Source organism: Lepidothrix coronata, unplaced genomic scaffold, assembly GCF_001604755.1.
Source record: "Lepidothrix coronata isolate B3197 unplaced genomic scaffold, Lepidothrix_coronata-1.0 Scaffold7, whole genome shotgun sequence".
NCBI lineage: Eukaryota > Metazoa > Chordata > Aves > Passeriformes > Pipridae > Lepidothrix > Lepidothrix coronata.
The window spans coordinates 11,570,103-11,587,577 of NW_016690187.1; the positions used below are offsets into that span (position 1 = coordinate 11,570,103).

A 17,475-nucleotide genomic window follows, 5' to 3' on the forward strand; every position below is an offset into this window, starting at 1 on the left:
TTGTGTTGAATTTTTCCTTACATGGTTAAAACATAACATAATACAGCTGTATAGTTTGGAATGTGTAGTACCTTATATAGTTGTATTAATATTATCTTATTATAATTCTGTATTCACTCAAGATATTGAGATATCCAGTTTCACAAAACTTCTTCATTGTAAGTTTCCATGTAAATGCTGGTTTTATATATAGGTACATGAAGTCACAGACCTCATCTTAAGCATAAATCCTGTCTCTTGGTGTCTTAGAGGTTGGCTTTTGTTGGGGTTTTTTTTTTGCATGTAATTAGGCATTTTAGTTAGTATGACACACTAACACACTAAGTGTAACACTCTGAGACCCAGTGCAGTTAATGGAGACAAATGTAAGGATCCAACAGCACAGAAACACCTGAAGAAAAGGGGCTTTAGTGAACATATATCTATATCTATATCTACATATATATATCAGGTAGAAATATTGAATCAAGTTGAGATTGACATTTATTTTCCTAATTTGTGTATTTGGTGCCCATGTTGTGATGGAGAGTGAGCTGCCATGCAAGAGGGGAATACTGCTACCAGAGAAAGCAGCTTTGTTGGCGCGGCCCTGCTTCTGGCTCTGCCACACTGACACCCCACAATGGGCCAAAAGAAAGAACATGTGGAAAAGCCTTTTCCACCCCCTTTATATCTCTTACCGTTTACTTAGTATTAGATTTATTTTTACTTACTATTATTCTTCCATGTTTAATAGATACGAGTGATTTAGCCATTATTTATTTCAAACTGAATACTATTTTTGATCTATGATTTCTAGGAGAATGTTTAAAGAATTTTCAGGCTTAGAAAAAAATTAAATTTCTAATCTTCTCATCATTGCACAATCAAAGATTCAAAACTCATATTTATATTTATGAATACATAATTACTGAGACTCGTATATACATTTATTTGTGTACATATCTAAATGTTGCAAGAGAAGCATCAACTCACTGTGTTGCTTTCACATCATTTTGACAGATACTTGAAATACAGATTTCTTTGTGCATAGCAAGAACATGTATGTTTAAGAAACAGCATCTGTTTGCAGCTTATCTGAAAGAATATGAATAGATAAAAATAGATATTTTTCATCTATCACGTAATCTCCTGAATGGATAATCAAGAACAGTGGGACACAAAGGGTAGTGGATGAAATGCTGAAACTTAAGTCAGTGGGAATTTTGTTATTGAGTTCAATGGGACCAATATTTTAACTGATACATTGAAGTTCCAACCCCTACAAGAATGCAATAGGCAGGTCATTAATCATAACCATTTAGGGTTTCACTAGTACAAACCCATATTTTAAATTGTGATATGAAAAGTTATTGTTTTCTTGTACCCATGGGAGGGTGAGGTGATAGTACTCACACAAAAATTAAATTAAAATGGGGCTTCTTATTCATGATGGAAAATATATGCTGATTGGAGCAAGAAGTACTCGTTTTTTGCTTTTTTTTTAGAGAAATACAGTTATGAAGCACAACTGAAGCCTGAGCCTAAAAACATTCCCTTCATTTCTTCAGATGTCCTAGACCTCTTCTATCAACCACCATTACTTCAAGGTTAAGACACATGCAACACTAGATATGAAATTAATATGGATTATTTAAACTGAAAGGTTATTTTAAATTACCACTGTTCACAAATATGTGGAATCTTTAAAAGTGTGTGAAAGTGTTCTTTTGCAAAAGAAATATGAAATGCCCTTAGTAATTTGGAAGCATTTCCTGATGGTAGCCAAAATATCAGAAGTGAATATTAAATAACTTCTGAATCACTGTGTTCCTTCTTTATCTTCCATTACAAACTTTTGAAGCACAAACAAGATGATTTTCAGTTTCAAGAAAGTACTTAAAAATGCTTTATTGGATACCAACAGTAATTAAAGTATTTCTGGAATTGCCAAACTATAAATCTATGAGAATAATAATTAAAAAAATAAGTGTATGGAAAATTAAGAGAGTTCGTATCTCATTAGTTTTTCTAACTGATTTTTTAATATACTATTTTTCAAATGAATAGTCTATAATTGCTTTTACTATTAAACAGATTCTTAGATAGTATGATGATCAGAATGATATAATTATCCAGGATGATAGACTGAACTTTGAAACATAAGGATGACTTACATAGTATTGTTTATCTCCAAACATAAAATAAGACAAAATCTCAAATATGGTTATGCTTTGCAGGCTAAGAAGGTACATTCTAGAAAAAATATTTCTCCTATTAAACTGAGAGAGGGTAAGTATACTGGGAATTTAAAAGGAAGTTCTTCTCCACCTAGTTGTAATTATTTACAACATGGTAAATTTTTCTATAACATTCAAATAAAATAATCTCATTCACTAAAAAAAGGTTCAAGAAATATGCAAAATATTTTCATATATCTTGAAAATGTTAGATCACTTCTGAACTGTTGCCAAAAACATGAGGCGGCCGTGTCAGCTTATTCCAAGAAGGCAGACAGAAAGAAAATTAATCCAGTCTAGCTATCGGAAAATCTTTAAGGGGCTATAAAGTAAAATACAAATAAATAGTACAGATGATTACTCAGTCAGGAAAAATACATTTGTCTGTTATTCTGTCTATTCATCTGCAGCCTTTGTCACTCAGCCTCTTCACTTAAACGCATTTGTAAAAATAGCTTTCAGGCCAAAGCTCTGAAAAAGCTGACACAGACAGAAGAGTGAAACTTGCTGAGTGATTCTATGATTTTAGAAGAGTATTATATAAAATTCCCAATACCAATGGAAGGGAAGAAATCTTCATTCTACCCCACTTCCTTAGGGCAGTAATAAGTACTGTAACTACCGAAATAATTCTATCCTTTGTTTTAATTTTGAATTTATCTCTTTGTCCTTAGTTTACCAATGAGCATTTTTGTTACCAAAAAAAAAAAAAAATGGTGGCATAGATATTCTACCATTGTGCCTTCATTCATAAGTGTAGATGCAGGACTCGTACAAAATGCTTTGGCCATGAACCCATAGAGGAAGATGCCTACAGTGAAGCGAATTTCCAAAGGTGGCAGCAGTGTTTCACTATGGCCAGGCAGAAAATGAAATGCCACCATGTAATAGTAATAAGTAAATAAGGTGTATTCAAGTACCCAAAATAACCTGTGGGACAAAAGTTCTTTTTGATATGTGTGAATATGTACGCTGCTTTCCTCCAAAAATGTTGCTCCTTTAAAAAAATGCATGGTATCATATTGATAGCCACAGGGGAAAAAATTAGGCAGAAAGCACCATTTTAGATTTGGTGCAGGTGAACTCCCTCTTTGTCATGCTGCTCATGCTGCTGAGCAGCGTGACAAAGAGGGAGTTCACCTGCACCAAATATCCTGCCACTGCATGGCTGCCACTGTAGCCCTGCTCATCTATCAAACTCAAGGAAAAGACCTGTGAGATTTCAAAGTCTGGTGACTTAGGTGCAGACCCAGCTTCAGGGATTTGATGCAGTTCTTAGGTAATGTTACCCTTCTCTGACAGATCAGCACAATTACTTTAAAATATACTTTATTATTTAAACATTTTTATGGTTGGCCATAGAAATTAAGCAAAGATATTTCACTGTTATCATTCTGAACCATGGCATTGCCCTCCTAAGAGAATTAGGGTAGTTCATGTAACAGAGCATATAGAGGTTGCTTCAATATTCATACAGGAATTACATAATAGCTACACCATGAAAAAATTTGCTTTTGTAGTTTTTCACTAGTATGTTTCAAAATAGTCTCTTGTGAAATATTTTTTCTGTGCTGCTGCTTCCTTGATGGCTCATTTTTTGATTGCTCTCTTAAACATAAAATAGGCATCTCTGAGATATGCAATTAAAATGAGGATATAAACAGGGATTCATTTAAAGAAGGATTATGAGGGGAATTCTGAATCTAACTATATAAGTAAGGACTACAAATGTAACCCAGTGCATTCATTAATCTGATTGGCAGAAACCATGTAGCAGCCAGCTGAGAAACAACATTGAAATTGTTTTCTTATACTATGCACTTTATCAGATGTATGCTAAAGAATTCCATCTCTATCTAGTGTCACCTTGACCAATTCCACATTCCACTTACTGCAAAGGAAAATAAATTCCCTCCTCCCCCCCCCGACTATGTTGGTGCAACTGGCCTGAAGAAAAGGTATTTGGGAAGTGAATGTATAGACTTTGTAGAAAATCTGACCATCTTTCTGTCCTTCATTTACACAGCTACTCTGATAAAAATAGGACAGGCTATGAATAATTTTGATGACTAATCCAACTAATGCTCTAATAGCTTTGGACGTCTTTCTGTTCTGTCACATTATTTCAGCTCTGTGTATGTCCATGCCATCCCCTCTGCAATTCTGGAGATACAGGCAGCTTCCCTACCTCACCTGCTTTATCTTCCCAAAGTCATGCCATTAGTAAAAGGCAAGAATTCACAAGGATACAATGGCTTCTAATGTAGAAATCGACATAGATGACACATAGTGTAACACAAAGATAAAATCTGTATTTGGATTTTGAGAATATGATTCTATGAAGGAAATGGCTATGGATTTAAGGTAACTCTGGAGGAAACTCAGCTACATTCTTACTGCCATCTAGACACCCATTTCACTGTGCATCTGAATTGCCTGTCTGGCAGTTCAGAGTTGAGGAAAGAGGAGTCGTGGTGATTTTAGAGGTGTGTATGGATAGAACTGGCCACCCATGTCCAACCTGGAAACCAGGGTAGCTACAAAGACTGATTTCTTCCAAGCATGTCAGTAGCATTAATTAATGTTCTTAGAAGACCAACTTCTGCATATATGTTCACTGAAGCAAACATTACGCTGGTCTGCAGTTTACAGGATGCTTTCCTATAGATAGAAAGAGCACTATTGGGTCTGTGAAACTCATTCATTTTGAACCAAAGTAATCTGGGCACATGAAGGAAACCTTTTGTGCAAAAAAACCAACACTTGCATAAACAACTGAATTTTATCTCTTCTTGCTTCCTGCATGGATTTTTTGTGACTGGACTTAGGCAATAATAGAGAGAAGAGAACCCACCAATGCTCTCCATACTTCTCCAGTCAGATGATAATCTTTTGACAACACAGGATAACTATTTCCACTTCATATTGTAATTGTTTAGAAGTATAGCTCCTTCCTTACCCTTTCTTTACATTATAGCTTCTGCTGAGAAATCCTTGCTGCAGAGATCCTTCCTGTTTAGTTATGCATGAACTTCTTAGTCATCTTCCAGTTAAGTGGTGATCTACCTCTTCAACTGATATGTTTCTTTGGTAGATGGGAACAGTGACATAAATTCTGGTATTTTAATTTTTTACTATTCATCTGTTTTACCCTGTGAAGCTCATGGGTATTCAAGTAATTTTTAAACAATGTGGGTTCTTCTGTCAGAATGAAAGGTAGGTCTCCTGTTCGTTAAGTGTTGTTTCTGATCATATAGCAGTTATCAGTGGTTTCTGTGGCAAGTTCTTGCTTAAGAAGTCCTTATTTGGAAAGTCCACATCATGAATATAATTTCTGTTTTAGATGTGTGATATGCTGAAGTGACTGGAAAAATGCAGGTGTATAAGTATCAACACTCAAAAGTTTTAAAATAAGCCTTTAATGTAGCTCTTTAAAATAACTCTTTAAATGTATGCATTCAAACTAAAACCATATGCTAGTCTATATTTGCAACTGTTTTTTGTAAGACCATATGCAGAGAGATATTCTACTTTTAAAAAAAGTAACAACAAATGTATCTTTGTGCTTAGTTATCTGGGGTATTATAAACAGCATTTTTGGTTTATATTGGTTTAGCATCCATTCTTGCAAACCCTTTACCTATATTTTTGTTATTCAAAAGTACCAGTAAAGACAGTGAACAGCTTTTTTTGTTTCTTTTTAAATTTTTTTAACCTGTAAATAGGCCACAAAGCCACGGTGAGACATCCTGTCAAACTTGTGTAGCATTTCTGTGAGCCCCTGGGATCCTGTTTCAGAAGGTCAGTGTTGAAATTCTACTTCATTACACAAATGTATGGCTGTATGCTGCCATCTGTCTGCTCTGCAGCTGGGAGTCAAGTGCACCATTAGTTTTATGTATCAAATTGCAGCTATTTTTTGTGTTTCTGAAAAGCTTTAAAGGCTTCTGATGTACTATTTTACCTCATTTCAAAGCAGTTTCTTGGTCTGCTTTGGCTTTTCATGGGAAAGCAGATTGCAAGGCTGAAAGGTTTGACATATATAACCAGGTTATTTTTTCTCTGCTCCCCAAGACAATACCATTCTTATCATCTTTAGAGAATGAAAGAAGAACCAAATTGGTGTTGTCTGTGATATATGTAATTTTCGCAACTATTACTGTGACTATGTACCACCATATTCCAAAATACTATATGAGAACTCAAAATGTTAATTCAAGCCAAAGCCTATGATGGACTTTTTCTTAACTCATTTTTTATAAAACCCTTGAGACAGAATTCGGACTGACTAGCATCCTACAAATTCTGTATATTAAAGACTATTAAACATCATTATTGTGATAAAAATTGTAAGGGGAGAAAGAAATGGCATGTTGTGGTTTAAACCCATCTGGAAACTAAGCATCTCGCAGACACTTGCTCACTTCCCACCCTGCCTGCCCTCACAGTGGGGAAGAGAATTGAGAAAAGAAGCAAAACTCATAGGTTAGGATAAGAACAGTTTAATAGAGTAAAAGTATTTTAATAACATTAATGATAATAATAACAATACTACTAATAATAATAATTGTCATGAAAATGAGAGAGGGAGAGGAATAAAACCTGAGAGAAACAAGAAACAGCTGCTCACCACCTGCTGACCAATGCCCAGCCCACCCCCAAGCAGTGATCGGCCCCTCCCAGCCAACTCCCCCCAGTTTGTGTACTGAGTGTGACATCCTTTGCTATGGAATATCCCTTTGGCCACTTCGGGTCAGCTGTCCTGGCCACGTTCCCTGCAGTTCCTTGTGCAGCTCCTCACTGGCAGAGCATGGGAAACTGAAAAGTCCTTGACTTAGGGTAAGAGCCACTTAGCAACATCCAAAACATCAGTGTGTTGTCAGCATGATTCCCATAGTAAACCCAAAACACAGCAGTGAACCAGCTATTACAAAAAAAGTAACTCTATCCCATGCAAAACCAGGACATGGCACAATATTCATTTATTCTCTTCTTGTAATATGATGAGACTGATACTGTAATTTTTATTAATTTATTCCATTTTTTTCAGATCTTAACATTTTGTTCTTCCCCAGTGCCATTTTGTCCATTTTAAGTTATGATGCATGACCAAGTAGACAGTGAACACAAAATAATTTGTATAGCTCACATCATATCCATTTGACTATGCCAACATTAAGAAACTATTTGAAAATTTCAAATTAGACAAATTGATAATTTGTCAAATTTTTAAATTTATCAATTTCCAACATGAAATTGATAAATTATTGAAATATTATCTATAATATTTATTACTTATAATTGTACTGTGTTTTAGTGAATTCATATATTCAAAAACTAAGAAATGAGGATATGATATGATACTACTTTCCAACTCCAGAGGGAAAATTTTTTTCAAACTACCACAACTTTGCAGGCAAGAAGACTAGTTTTTATGTAGGTGCTATGTTTGAGGTTTTTATTTATACTCCAAACTATTTAATCCAAAAAAACGATGTTATTCAAACACCGAACATTTACAAAACTGCTCCAGAAGTTGATTTCTTTTAGCTAAACCCTAGATAACCCCTTCAGATTAAAAGCAAAGATATTTGTTATTGCAATAATTATGAAGAATAACAGTTACATTTTCTGAAATAGGAAAGCAATTTGGCAAACTGTGCATATATTTTCCATGTAGTCAGCCATTTCATGACAGTAAAACAAATCAAGAGAATATATTTTTATAAAATGCTGTTTCATTATTATTTAAACTATAATTTTCCCAGATAAACAGCATTGTGCATTTTACCCATATGCAAAAACACTTGTAAAACTGAGAGATTAATGGAGGGTCATCATTTACATCAAAGCATAGGGGAATGAATTCTGTACCTTTATGTTCTTGTGAGGAATATGAAGGTAATAAAACCAACATTTATTCTGAGGTTTTTTTCAAGAATACGTGCTGTTAAATAGTATTGCTAAACTTAATACACAGGCTGTTTTCAAAAGAACAGATCAGGAAAGATCAGAAATGGCATCTAGAATTTCTAGTGTGAAGTTCAAAGCATTAGAAATGCTGAGGAATTTTTATGAAACTTTTCTTAATTATGTTCTTTATGCCCTTTAATTAGCAAATTAAACAGAGTTTTTAACTTTGATTTTTTTTTCCCATAAGAATTATCAATCAACATGAATGCTTTTTAGTGAAGACTGGTTTTATTTCAAAATAGTTCTGCTTTCTGCAAATAACACAATGAAACTGTCAAAGCACCCTGCCCATTACTGTTTTAGCAGGTGGTCATATCATAAGCAGGATAAAATAAATGATTTTGTTGTTGTTGTTCAATTTATTTCTCTTTCTTTCCAAGTAGACCATGTTCCTTAAGTTTCTAATAAAAGCATTATGAAAAATTCACAGCACAGACCTGTAAACCCTGGGGAAAATGTTACCTAAAAGAGATTTAAACTGTGAAATTTTAAGTAATTTTTTAACAAACCATATTTTTAGCAGTGCTCACCCAGTATCTCTGTCTCAGTGTGTATGTTTCATGAAAATCATATAAAAGATACTTCTTTCCTAGTTAGAGTTTGATTCACAATGAAGTACCTCTGGCAGAAAGAGCTTAAGCAGTCGCTTGAGTGCCTTCAGTGTTTTAACAGCTACACAGTCAATTTAACTCAGTTTAAAAGTATCCATCATCAGATAGTCTATTTTCGTTAAACAGCCAGTGGATGTTATGCAGTCTGAATTGCTGGGAGGTTAAATCACATAATCAAAATGTGATGCTGAATAATATGGCTTGTAAGAAACTGGTTAATCCTATCTTCTGAGGCCATTGTAACAAAAGTGATGGTTATATTATATTAACTAGAGCCACTGAGATTGAATTGTTGTACTATTTTCTGTGGAGATTGGGGGCTTTTTGTTTGTCCAGGTCTAATTTGGTAAATCTTAGGGTAAATTAGCATTCTTTCTGCATGTACCACTACTTAAAGTTACTCAAGAACTTTTTCAGCATAGAAGTCTGAACCAGAATTTCTAGTGCTTGGAGGATTCCTGCTGCCTTGATCTCAAAGTGAAGACTCTTGCATCCTTAGCCTTTTGTTCTTCATTTCTAGACTGCTTTCCTCACAACAGATGTGACTGTAGCTGTAGATGCAGTGTTCTGCAGATAACGGATCACAACCATACTACGCTCAATAGCCATTTGGGTTTTTTCCCAGGATCAGAAACTGCTAGCAGATTTTCATGGGTGCTAGGAATTAAATTAGGAGAACGAGTTCCAAAGATGGGATGAAATGAAATGAAATTAAATTAAATGAAACCAAACAGACTGAAGTTCCTACCCATGGGAAGCTTCACAATTTCTGGGTTTTCCCTTTGATTCAGAGTGAAAATTTTCCCACGAAAATGAAATTTGAAAAGTCTGACCGGATCTGTTTTGAAGTCCTCTTCAAGTATGTTCTCAAAAAGGCTCCCAACTACATGGCTTTTTTCCCCCCTCACCTCTCCTGTTTCCTACATAAAAAAGTGTTTTGTGTATTACTCTTTCATTTTTCTTCCAGTCTTCCGGTTTGTCCTCTCAAAGTTGCTCCACAGAGTTTGCCTTCCGCCAAAGTACTGCAACTTGTTCTTTCTTTCATGATACAATCAAATACTCATACTGTATTGAAAGCATGATCAGTAAATGATATTGTTTAGTTTTATGTTCTTATGAATGTATATAGTTCTTTCTGTGAAAATAATGCAATTTCACTGATCAGAGGAATTTATCATCTTGTACCAGTAGGGGAAGTCTCTGATTTGTGTGTGAGAAAAATCCACAAAACAGATCAAAGTACTCTTTTGTTCAGAATGCTTGAATGCATCTTTCTGCACAAGAAAAGAAAGAAAAAATAGAAAAAAAAGATGTGGTTTCAGTTAACTGTATTTCCACAATAATAATCCTTTGATATTAATCTGGATGCTCAGGTAAAAGGTAGGCTTTCCAGCAACACAGCAGTCCCCTTTGAAGATCTAACTGTCCTTATAGCACAAATGCTCTATTTTCTTCTATTTGGGTTCATCCTCTGAAACAAAAGGTAGACTGGAAAGCCCTTGCTGAAAGGAAAATTCTTACTGGAGAGTGACTGCTAAGAAACAGTGTCTCATTAAGTTTCCCCAAGACTTTCATCTTGCAGCTACTAGCAGAAAACTCAATACAGCTCACAGCTCTCCTAGCTCAAGACTTTAAAAGCATAATCCATTTATGAAATAGGCTTGGTTGCTCCTGTTTCCTTTAATGTGAGAACCCTCTTTGTCTCATGGCCTGTGAGTCTGCTTTCCATCTACTTGCATGCTTCTGTCTGAAAGTGTGAGACAAGACCAGATTAATAGTAAATGGGTGTACTTGTCAAGATTTCCACTTGCTGAGAATTTCTAAAAATAAGGAGGAATGCTGTACAGATGAAAGCTTAAATCTGCTATATGAAAGTGAATACTCTGGCTTGATAATATTGAGTGGGCTGGAATAATTAGTGTAACAAACAAATAAAAATATCTCAGTTGTACTTTAACCTTCTTAGAACCAGAATGGTTGTGCCATCAATGTGGGTTACCTAGTGGTGTAATAAGAATAATCACTCTTGTCAATATGTAATATGGTACACCTGACAGGCACGTAATGGAAGGAGAAGTTCACATTTGGTAGATGCTATTAGCAAAGCCTCACAGGCACTATCTAGCCAATCCTCTGCCATATGGCTTCCTGTCCTGTTGCCTGAATCGAGTGGAACTAAGTGAGAATTTTGAATGTTCAGTGCTGGAGAGAGGACAGCTATAAGCCAAGAGAGAGGCTATCTCTTTCCTGTCTTCATTCTCTCACCTTCCTCCAAATTCAAATTTTATTGCAGTCCTTTCAGCTCACCTGTCAAATTCTTGTTATTTTTATCTGTCATGCTTATATAGATGAAGCGTGTAATCCACTTTTGCTGCTTGAAAATAGGATGATACTCATCTCTGGGTAAGTAGGTCAAATTTGGCTTTTTATGATTATTGACATTCTTTTTATGGCCCTGCTATTTTACTCCTGTCAGCTGTAATGCACATGTGGAAGCACTCAAGGTAACATTAAAGATAGATGGGATAATCGCTGCAACTTGCTGCTGCATTGAGAAATGTAGTGCCACTACTTCTGCAGCGGAGGTCAGCTTCCAGTGGGCACACAAAGTACCAGCACCATTTATATCTTTGATCTCTGGTTAGAATGAGTGAGTATTGAGACTGAACTATATGCCTCCCCGAGGTCCCCCTTTATCCTGGAGATGAAGAAAGTTTGCTTTGCTGCAAATCGGAGTTTTCCATCTCCAGAAAAATCAGTCCAATGCTACTACTTCCAAGACTACTAAAAGCTCTGTGGAAGTAAAAGTAAATGAAGTAGATTATCAATTGCTCTCTGTTAGCATCATGGGTGACTTAAGTGTTTTGCATATTCTTCTTGAGTAAAAGTGGAAAAACCCCTAAACTGTGTAAAAAATAATTTCTTTTCATATTTTTAGTGCACTCTACCAAATACAGCTGTGAGTTAAATGGTTCTAATTTTCATTTCTATCAGATTTGGGCCATTTAAAATGACTGGTGTGCATCTTGGTATAATGAGAGCAGAATGTGAAAAAGAAATAAGGCCAAGTAAAGATTGAGACAGAAAAAAGGAGTTAACAGTACTCTGTTTAAAAAAAAAGAAAAAAAAAGAAAGTGAGAAAAGGTAAAACATCCCTCTAACGAAACCATTGCTCAGCACAACACATCAGGGACATGAATTTCCTTTCATTTGACAGATTTCCTGACAGCTTTGGAATTAGTAATTCTTAAGTAAGGTTTTTGCTTGAATAAAAATGATTTTCCATTGGAAATTGGTAATTTTATTCCCAAAATTAAGCAGAAACAACCTACATCCTCTGAAAACAATTTTAAATAATCTGTGACACTGAAAATTATGATTAAAAATTAATTTACAATTTATGGTCAAGTAATCCAACTTCATTATCATGTGAAAAAAAATTTCATTACATGTTCCATTCTATTCACATAGTATATTTAAAGTTTCTTCTCCTGTTGATTATGTCTGAGACTTCAAGCATGGAAATGACTGTCAATTTTTTTCATTTTGTTCTTCTTAAATCAGTGATATTTTTCTTTGAACTACTGCTATTCAACAGAAGTGGATCAGGGAGTGATTCAGAGAGGTTCCCCTTGGTATTTCGTAGGAATGGCAGAAGTCTCTTCTTAAAAGTTAGCTACAATACATAAATCAGGAGTAATATTGTACTCTTCTGTGCAACTACATCTTGTAACTAAGATCAGAATCTGAGTGTACAGACAAGACAATGGCTACAGATCAGACTTTATTTTTAAGGCAAGAAACAGAAATGGATTGGACACAGTACCTATGTAAACCTATGTAAGTACAGATTTTCAAAATCAGAAAAAAGAGTGGAACCTTTTAAAGTTCAACAAAGACAGTGCAGGGTCCTGAATCTGAAGAGGAATAACCCCGCACACCACTACAGGCTGGGGGTCAACCTGCTGGAAAGCAGCTCTGCAGAGGATGACCTGGGGGTCCTGGTGGACAACAAGCCCATTTGCATTACTGTACTTGGGAGATGATAACAGCAAATGATGTCTTATCTTAAAGACATTAAATTTGGGGACAGGGAAAATTAGTCCCTGGTTCCATGTGGTCAAAGCTAATTACCAAAGAAAGCTAAACAATGCAAAAGACAGAGTTTGCAAGCACATGTAGAAACTTTGGTTGTGCAACAGTCTGAAATGCCTATTTAGAAGGTCTGTTTTTCTTCTGCATAAATATGATGGTCACTGGTATTTTATTCTGACAGCTGCACAAGGTAATATTTAGTGGCTCCTCTTTGGATTATGGTGTCATTCCTCTTACAGTACACCACATAAACATCTAGTCAGTGACTTGTGAAAGATGTACTCTTGAACCCTCTCCATCTTGTTAAACTCCTGTCTTAGATATGAGCATCTTACTGCTGCATTAAGTTCTTCATTCCACACATTACCATATTTCATGCGTATTTTGCGTTTTAAAAATGTGTGATTTCTTCAGAACTAGTAAAATGAGAAATTGAAGTGGATTCAGCAAAGGAGTTTTATGAAAAAAATTCTTAAAATAATAACTTCTGGTTTTTTGTATGTAGCACAATTTAATGTTGGGTTAATATTTAAATAATAAACCTAATTATTAAAGATTCAGTAGCACTGTATTTTAATCAAAATGCATTTCTGTATGGCAGTGTTCCTCAGTCTTCTTTTAACCATTATTGCTAGTAAAAATATTATGGAAATGGTGAGCGAGACCATGTATTTATTTGTGTTTAAGTTCCAGTGGGTTGACAGAAAAGCTGTAGAAATACGCATGAAATAGTATGCATGACCTATTTTGCTAGATAATGTTAAAAGAGCTAATTCCGATGACCTTGTTTTAACTTTTATAGTAGGAGGAAACTGTAACAAAGTTGCAAAGGAAACCATCAGTACCGAGTTAATGCATGCTTTAAATTAGATTTGCCTTGTCAGCACTAAAATGACAACGAACATGATTTAGTAACTTTTTCTCTCACTATATTCTCCAGAGGGCTTTCTTTCCTCCTAAAGCTTTTAGAAAGACCTTTGTTGAAAAAAATGAAGTTCCGCTGTTAGATAAGGGTGCCCTCTTATGGAGACTATGGGCACAAAGTCTCGTCGAGTATTTAAAGATTTTTTTCAAGGGCTTAATAGGTTTACTTTACAAGTCATCACAGTGGGTGGTCAATAACTCAGCAGGTGGACAAGTAACAAAATGTGTAATTTAGAAAGCAGAAATAAGCATTTAATTTCTTTGTCGTATCCTCTTATGAAAATCTTCCTCTTTAGGGCAGTTTTACCTTTTGCCTTCAACTCCAACAACTACTGAATTTCTCTTTCGATTACAGGTAGAAATTGTGCAAGTACAATTAACACTGATGGAGAAAAAATTATTCAACACGTGGGGGGAAAATAAAATGTGAATAGCTGAGGTAAGGCTTGATTTAAATTAATAGTTTTGTAAACGCATCTAATCTCTGCCCAGATTAATTTTCAGTATTACTTTATTAACACATATTTAGGGTTTAAGTCAGAATAAAGGTATATATTTCATATATGTAAACTAGATCCAACTTCATCTGTATTACTCTGTGTGTTTTCATGTTGGAAAATCAGACAAATAATTCCATGGATCCATTTTATGAATAGAAATATTTTCTTCACTTCCTACTAAAAACTTATTTATTGTTAATAAACTTTTTTTCTTTCTACTCTACGGTGCTTTTAAAGTGGCAGTCAAAATGCTATTAATGTTTTTCATCTATCCACAACTTTTCCGTCTTTTATATTCCATCCTCACAGATGTAATGACATATGCAGCAATGCAGTAGTTTTTTCATTTGGATTCGTTAATATGTGACTGGAAAGATACATGAAAAGTCCAAGATCTGATGCAGGCCAAAATAATGAGTTAGGATACAGAAATACTGTATTAGTGTTTCTATTAATATTCAAAATTAAGCAGAATGGTTTAGATGTTAGTGTGCTAATGAATTGCTTAAGCAAGAGTTAAATATCTTTAAACGTATTTTCTTCACTGGTAACATTGAAAGTATTGAACATTGAAAATAAACTTGTGTTTTTTAGTATATAAGGATCTGAATAGCTTGTGTCCAAGAGAAAAAGGAGTTGCCTGAGGAGCCCTATGAATCTTTGACATATCTTTTTGTTGCTTTTTACTGTGTAGCACATTTTACCTTTTGCTTTATAAGAAGGTAAGTAGAAAGCTGCAGTTGGAGGTACTCTGACAAACAAATGCAGTTTTACTGAGGCTATTTGTGGAAAACTGTTGTGCTGCCCCCACCACTTAAAGAATTAGCAAACTAGAAGGGCATAAGAAATTGATAGAACAAACAACTTAAAATCTGGAAAATATTTGTGATGCTAAGTGATTAAGGAACTGTATGCTCAGCTTGTCTAAAAGAACTGGCTGGTGTACAGTTATTTAAGATTATTGATGTTAATGTCTCTACTTTGAACAGACAGAATAGGATGTCGTCTTCAAATACCTGTTCCAAGTTACAACTCTTCTGCAAAATACATTTTTCCATCCACTCTGCCTCTTCTTGTTTTTATAATGAAGTGGCAAAGGAATGTGCAGCAGTATCTCATACACAGTACTTTTGGGTTTACTACTACTATTTACATACTATGTATTTTGGCATTTATATTATCTATGATAATATTGAGTCATACCATCAAGAAACATCTTGCATTGATGCTGAATTCTTAGATCACTGTCATGGCAGAATGAGTTCATCCATAACAGTTCTCCCATAGGGTGCTGTCTGAATGATTTATCTTAAAATACAGGAGCTATGGTAAAGGAAATTCAGGAGAAGATAGATAATATAATGCCAGAAAGAAACACCTAATTGGACAATGTAAGTAGTGAAGTCTGATAGTACAATTTTTAAAGAAAAAATACAACTATTAACTAAGAGGGAGGGAGGATTAATTTAAATCCACGTTAAAAAAATCTAATAAACATTTATTTCTTTATGTCTCTTGAGGAAGTTGCTGATCCTGGTGCTCTGTGAAGACATCAGTGAAGCAGCTCCTGAGACAGCAATATTTCATGGCTGACAGAAAAAAGGATTGCTGGAGAAGAAAATAAGATCATTTTAATTTCCCTTATATGCAGTCCTTGTGAGGAAACCATGACATTACTACAAGCACTGTGACTTTAACATGGCTAAAAGCCAAGCTGGAAATACGGTGCAAGATCTGGACTTTCTGAAGCCAATTATCAACCGTCTCCTTGCTAATCATGTTCATGAATAAAAAGTTAGCACATTATATGGTATAATGTTCTTTGGTGAGAAGCGTGGGCAGAGGGTAAGTCTGTTCTGATCTTCAGGATGATCAGCAGATAAGAAACTAAAGGACTAAACAGGTCAAAATAATTTCCTAGCTTTTGGATGCTGGTAACAACCTGTAGTGAGTTTTAACACTTCCACTTAGGGTAATTTGTATCAAGATAGGTACTAGACTTTTTTTTTCCAGTGTTCTTATGTTCAGCACACATTTGTATCCGTGTGTTACTTCTCTCATGGTATACCTAAAGTAAACTGCACATTGCCATATATATAGGATTAATGAGGTTATAAATAGTACCAACACTGTATTTCTTCAAGTGGCAATGCAGCTGTTGGTTACGAAGCCATATCCACTTTGAACACTGAGGGGTGCTATGATATTAAATATTGCAATTCACTCTTCTCTGTATGGAAACAGGTTGTACCATCTGATAAGCCCCTTCACTTTTCACTTATTTATTAGCAATTACAGTTATATGCTATTACTTGTATTAATTAGTAATAATGACTTTATTATTTTTATTGTTGTTATTGTTATTATTATTAGGCATCACTAAGACTTTGTGTGAAAACAGGGGCCAAATAAGTAAAGTAGCGGTAGTTTGTATTGATTGTCTGAATGGAACTCTAGCATTAAGTAATTGTAGCTGAATAATGAATCCAGGTATCATTGCAGTAGATATTGTTGTATAAACAGATGAAAAACACCACTGCTGTGTGGGAAGACTCTGGAATGACCCATTTCAATTCAATTTAAAAATTACTTATTTAATATAATTTAGCATTCTGTGTTGTAAGGTCTCTTGGGTGTATTGCAGTAACATTGGATACTGAAATATTACAGATTTCAAGATAGACAAGGCATTCAGAAAACAATTGTACATCAGCACTAAAACATCAAAATGATAAGGAAAAGAAAAAAATCGGAAACAATTTAAAAGAACATTGAAAAAAGGGGAGGCCATCCCTTTATTTGCGTTGAGTTTTGAGAAAGAGGGAGGAAAAAGGAAAAAGAAAATTTTCCCTCTGCATGTAATTTCTTCCAGTTTAACATTGACTTTTGAATGCATACAGAAATCTAAAGGGTTTCATTTGTAGTCACCAGAGTCAGGCAACACTATCTTCTGTGCTAAGTTACAGCATCTTAGATCTATGTTCTTCAGACCAGCCAGACTGAAGTTATCAAATAGCATTACAATATTGCAGGGAATAAGTGCCTTTTTTTTTTTTTTTTTTTCTTTTTTCCTTTTTTTTTTTTTTTTTTACCTGGCATTAGTTTTTGGGGGGCAGTTTTTTTAAAAAGTCTCAGGTTTTCCCCCTGGGGGAA

At 34.8% G+C, this 17,475-nt stretch overlaps 1 long non-coding RNA gene across 1 annotated transcript; it reads left to right on the plus strand.

The window, feature by feature from the left end:
• Positions 1-2,217: 2,217 nt before the first annotated feature.
• Positions 2,218-14,531, plus strand: LOC108507550. Its single transcript, XR_001878181.1, has 3 exons — positions 2,218-2,271; positions 5,945-6,020; positions 14,178-14,531. It is a non-coding gene; the product is annotated as an uncharacterized LOC108507550 (long non-coding RNA).
• The last annotated feature ends 2,944 nt before the right edge of the window (positions 14,532-17,475 follow it).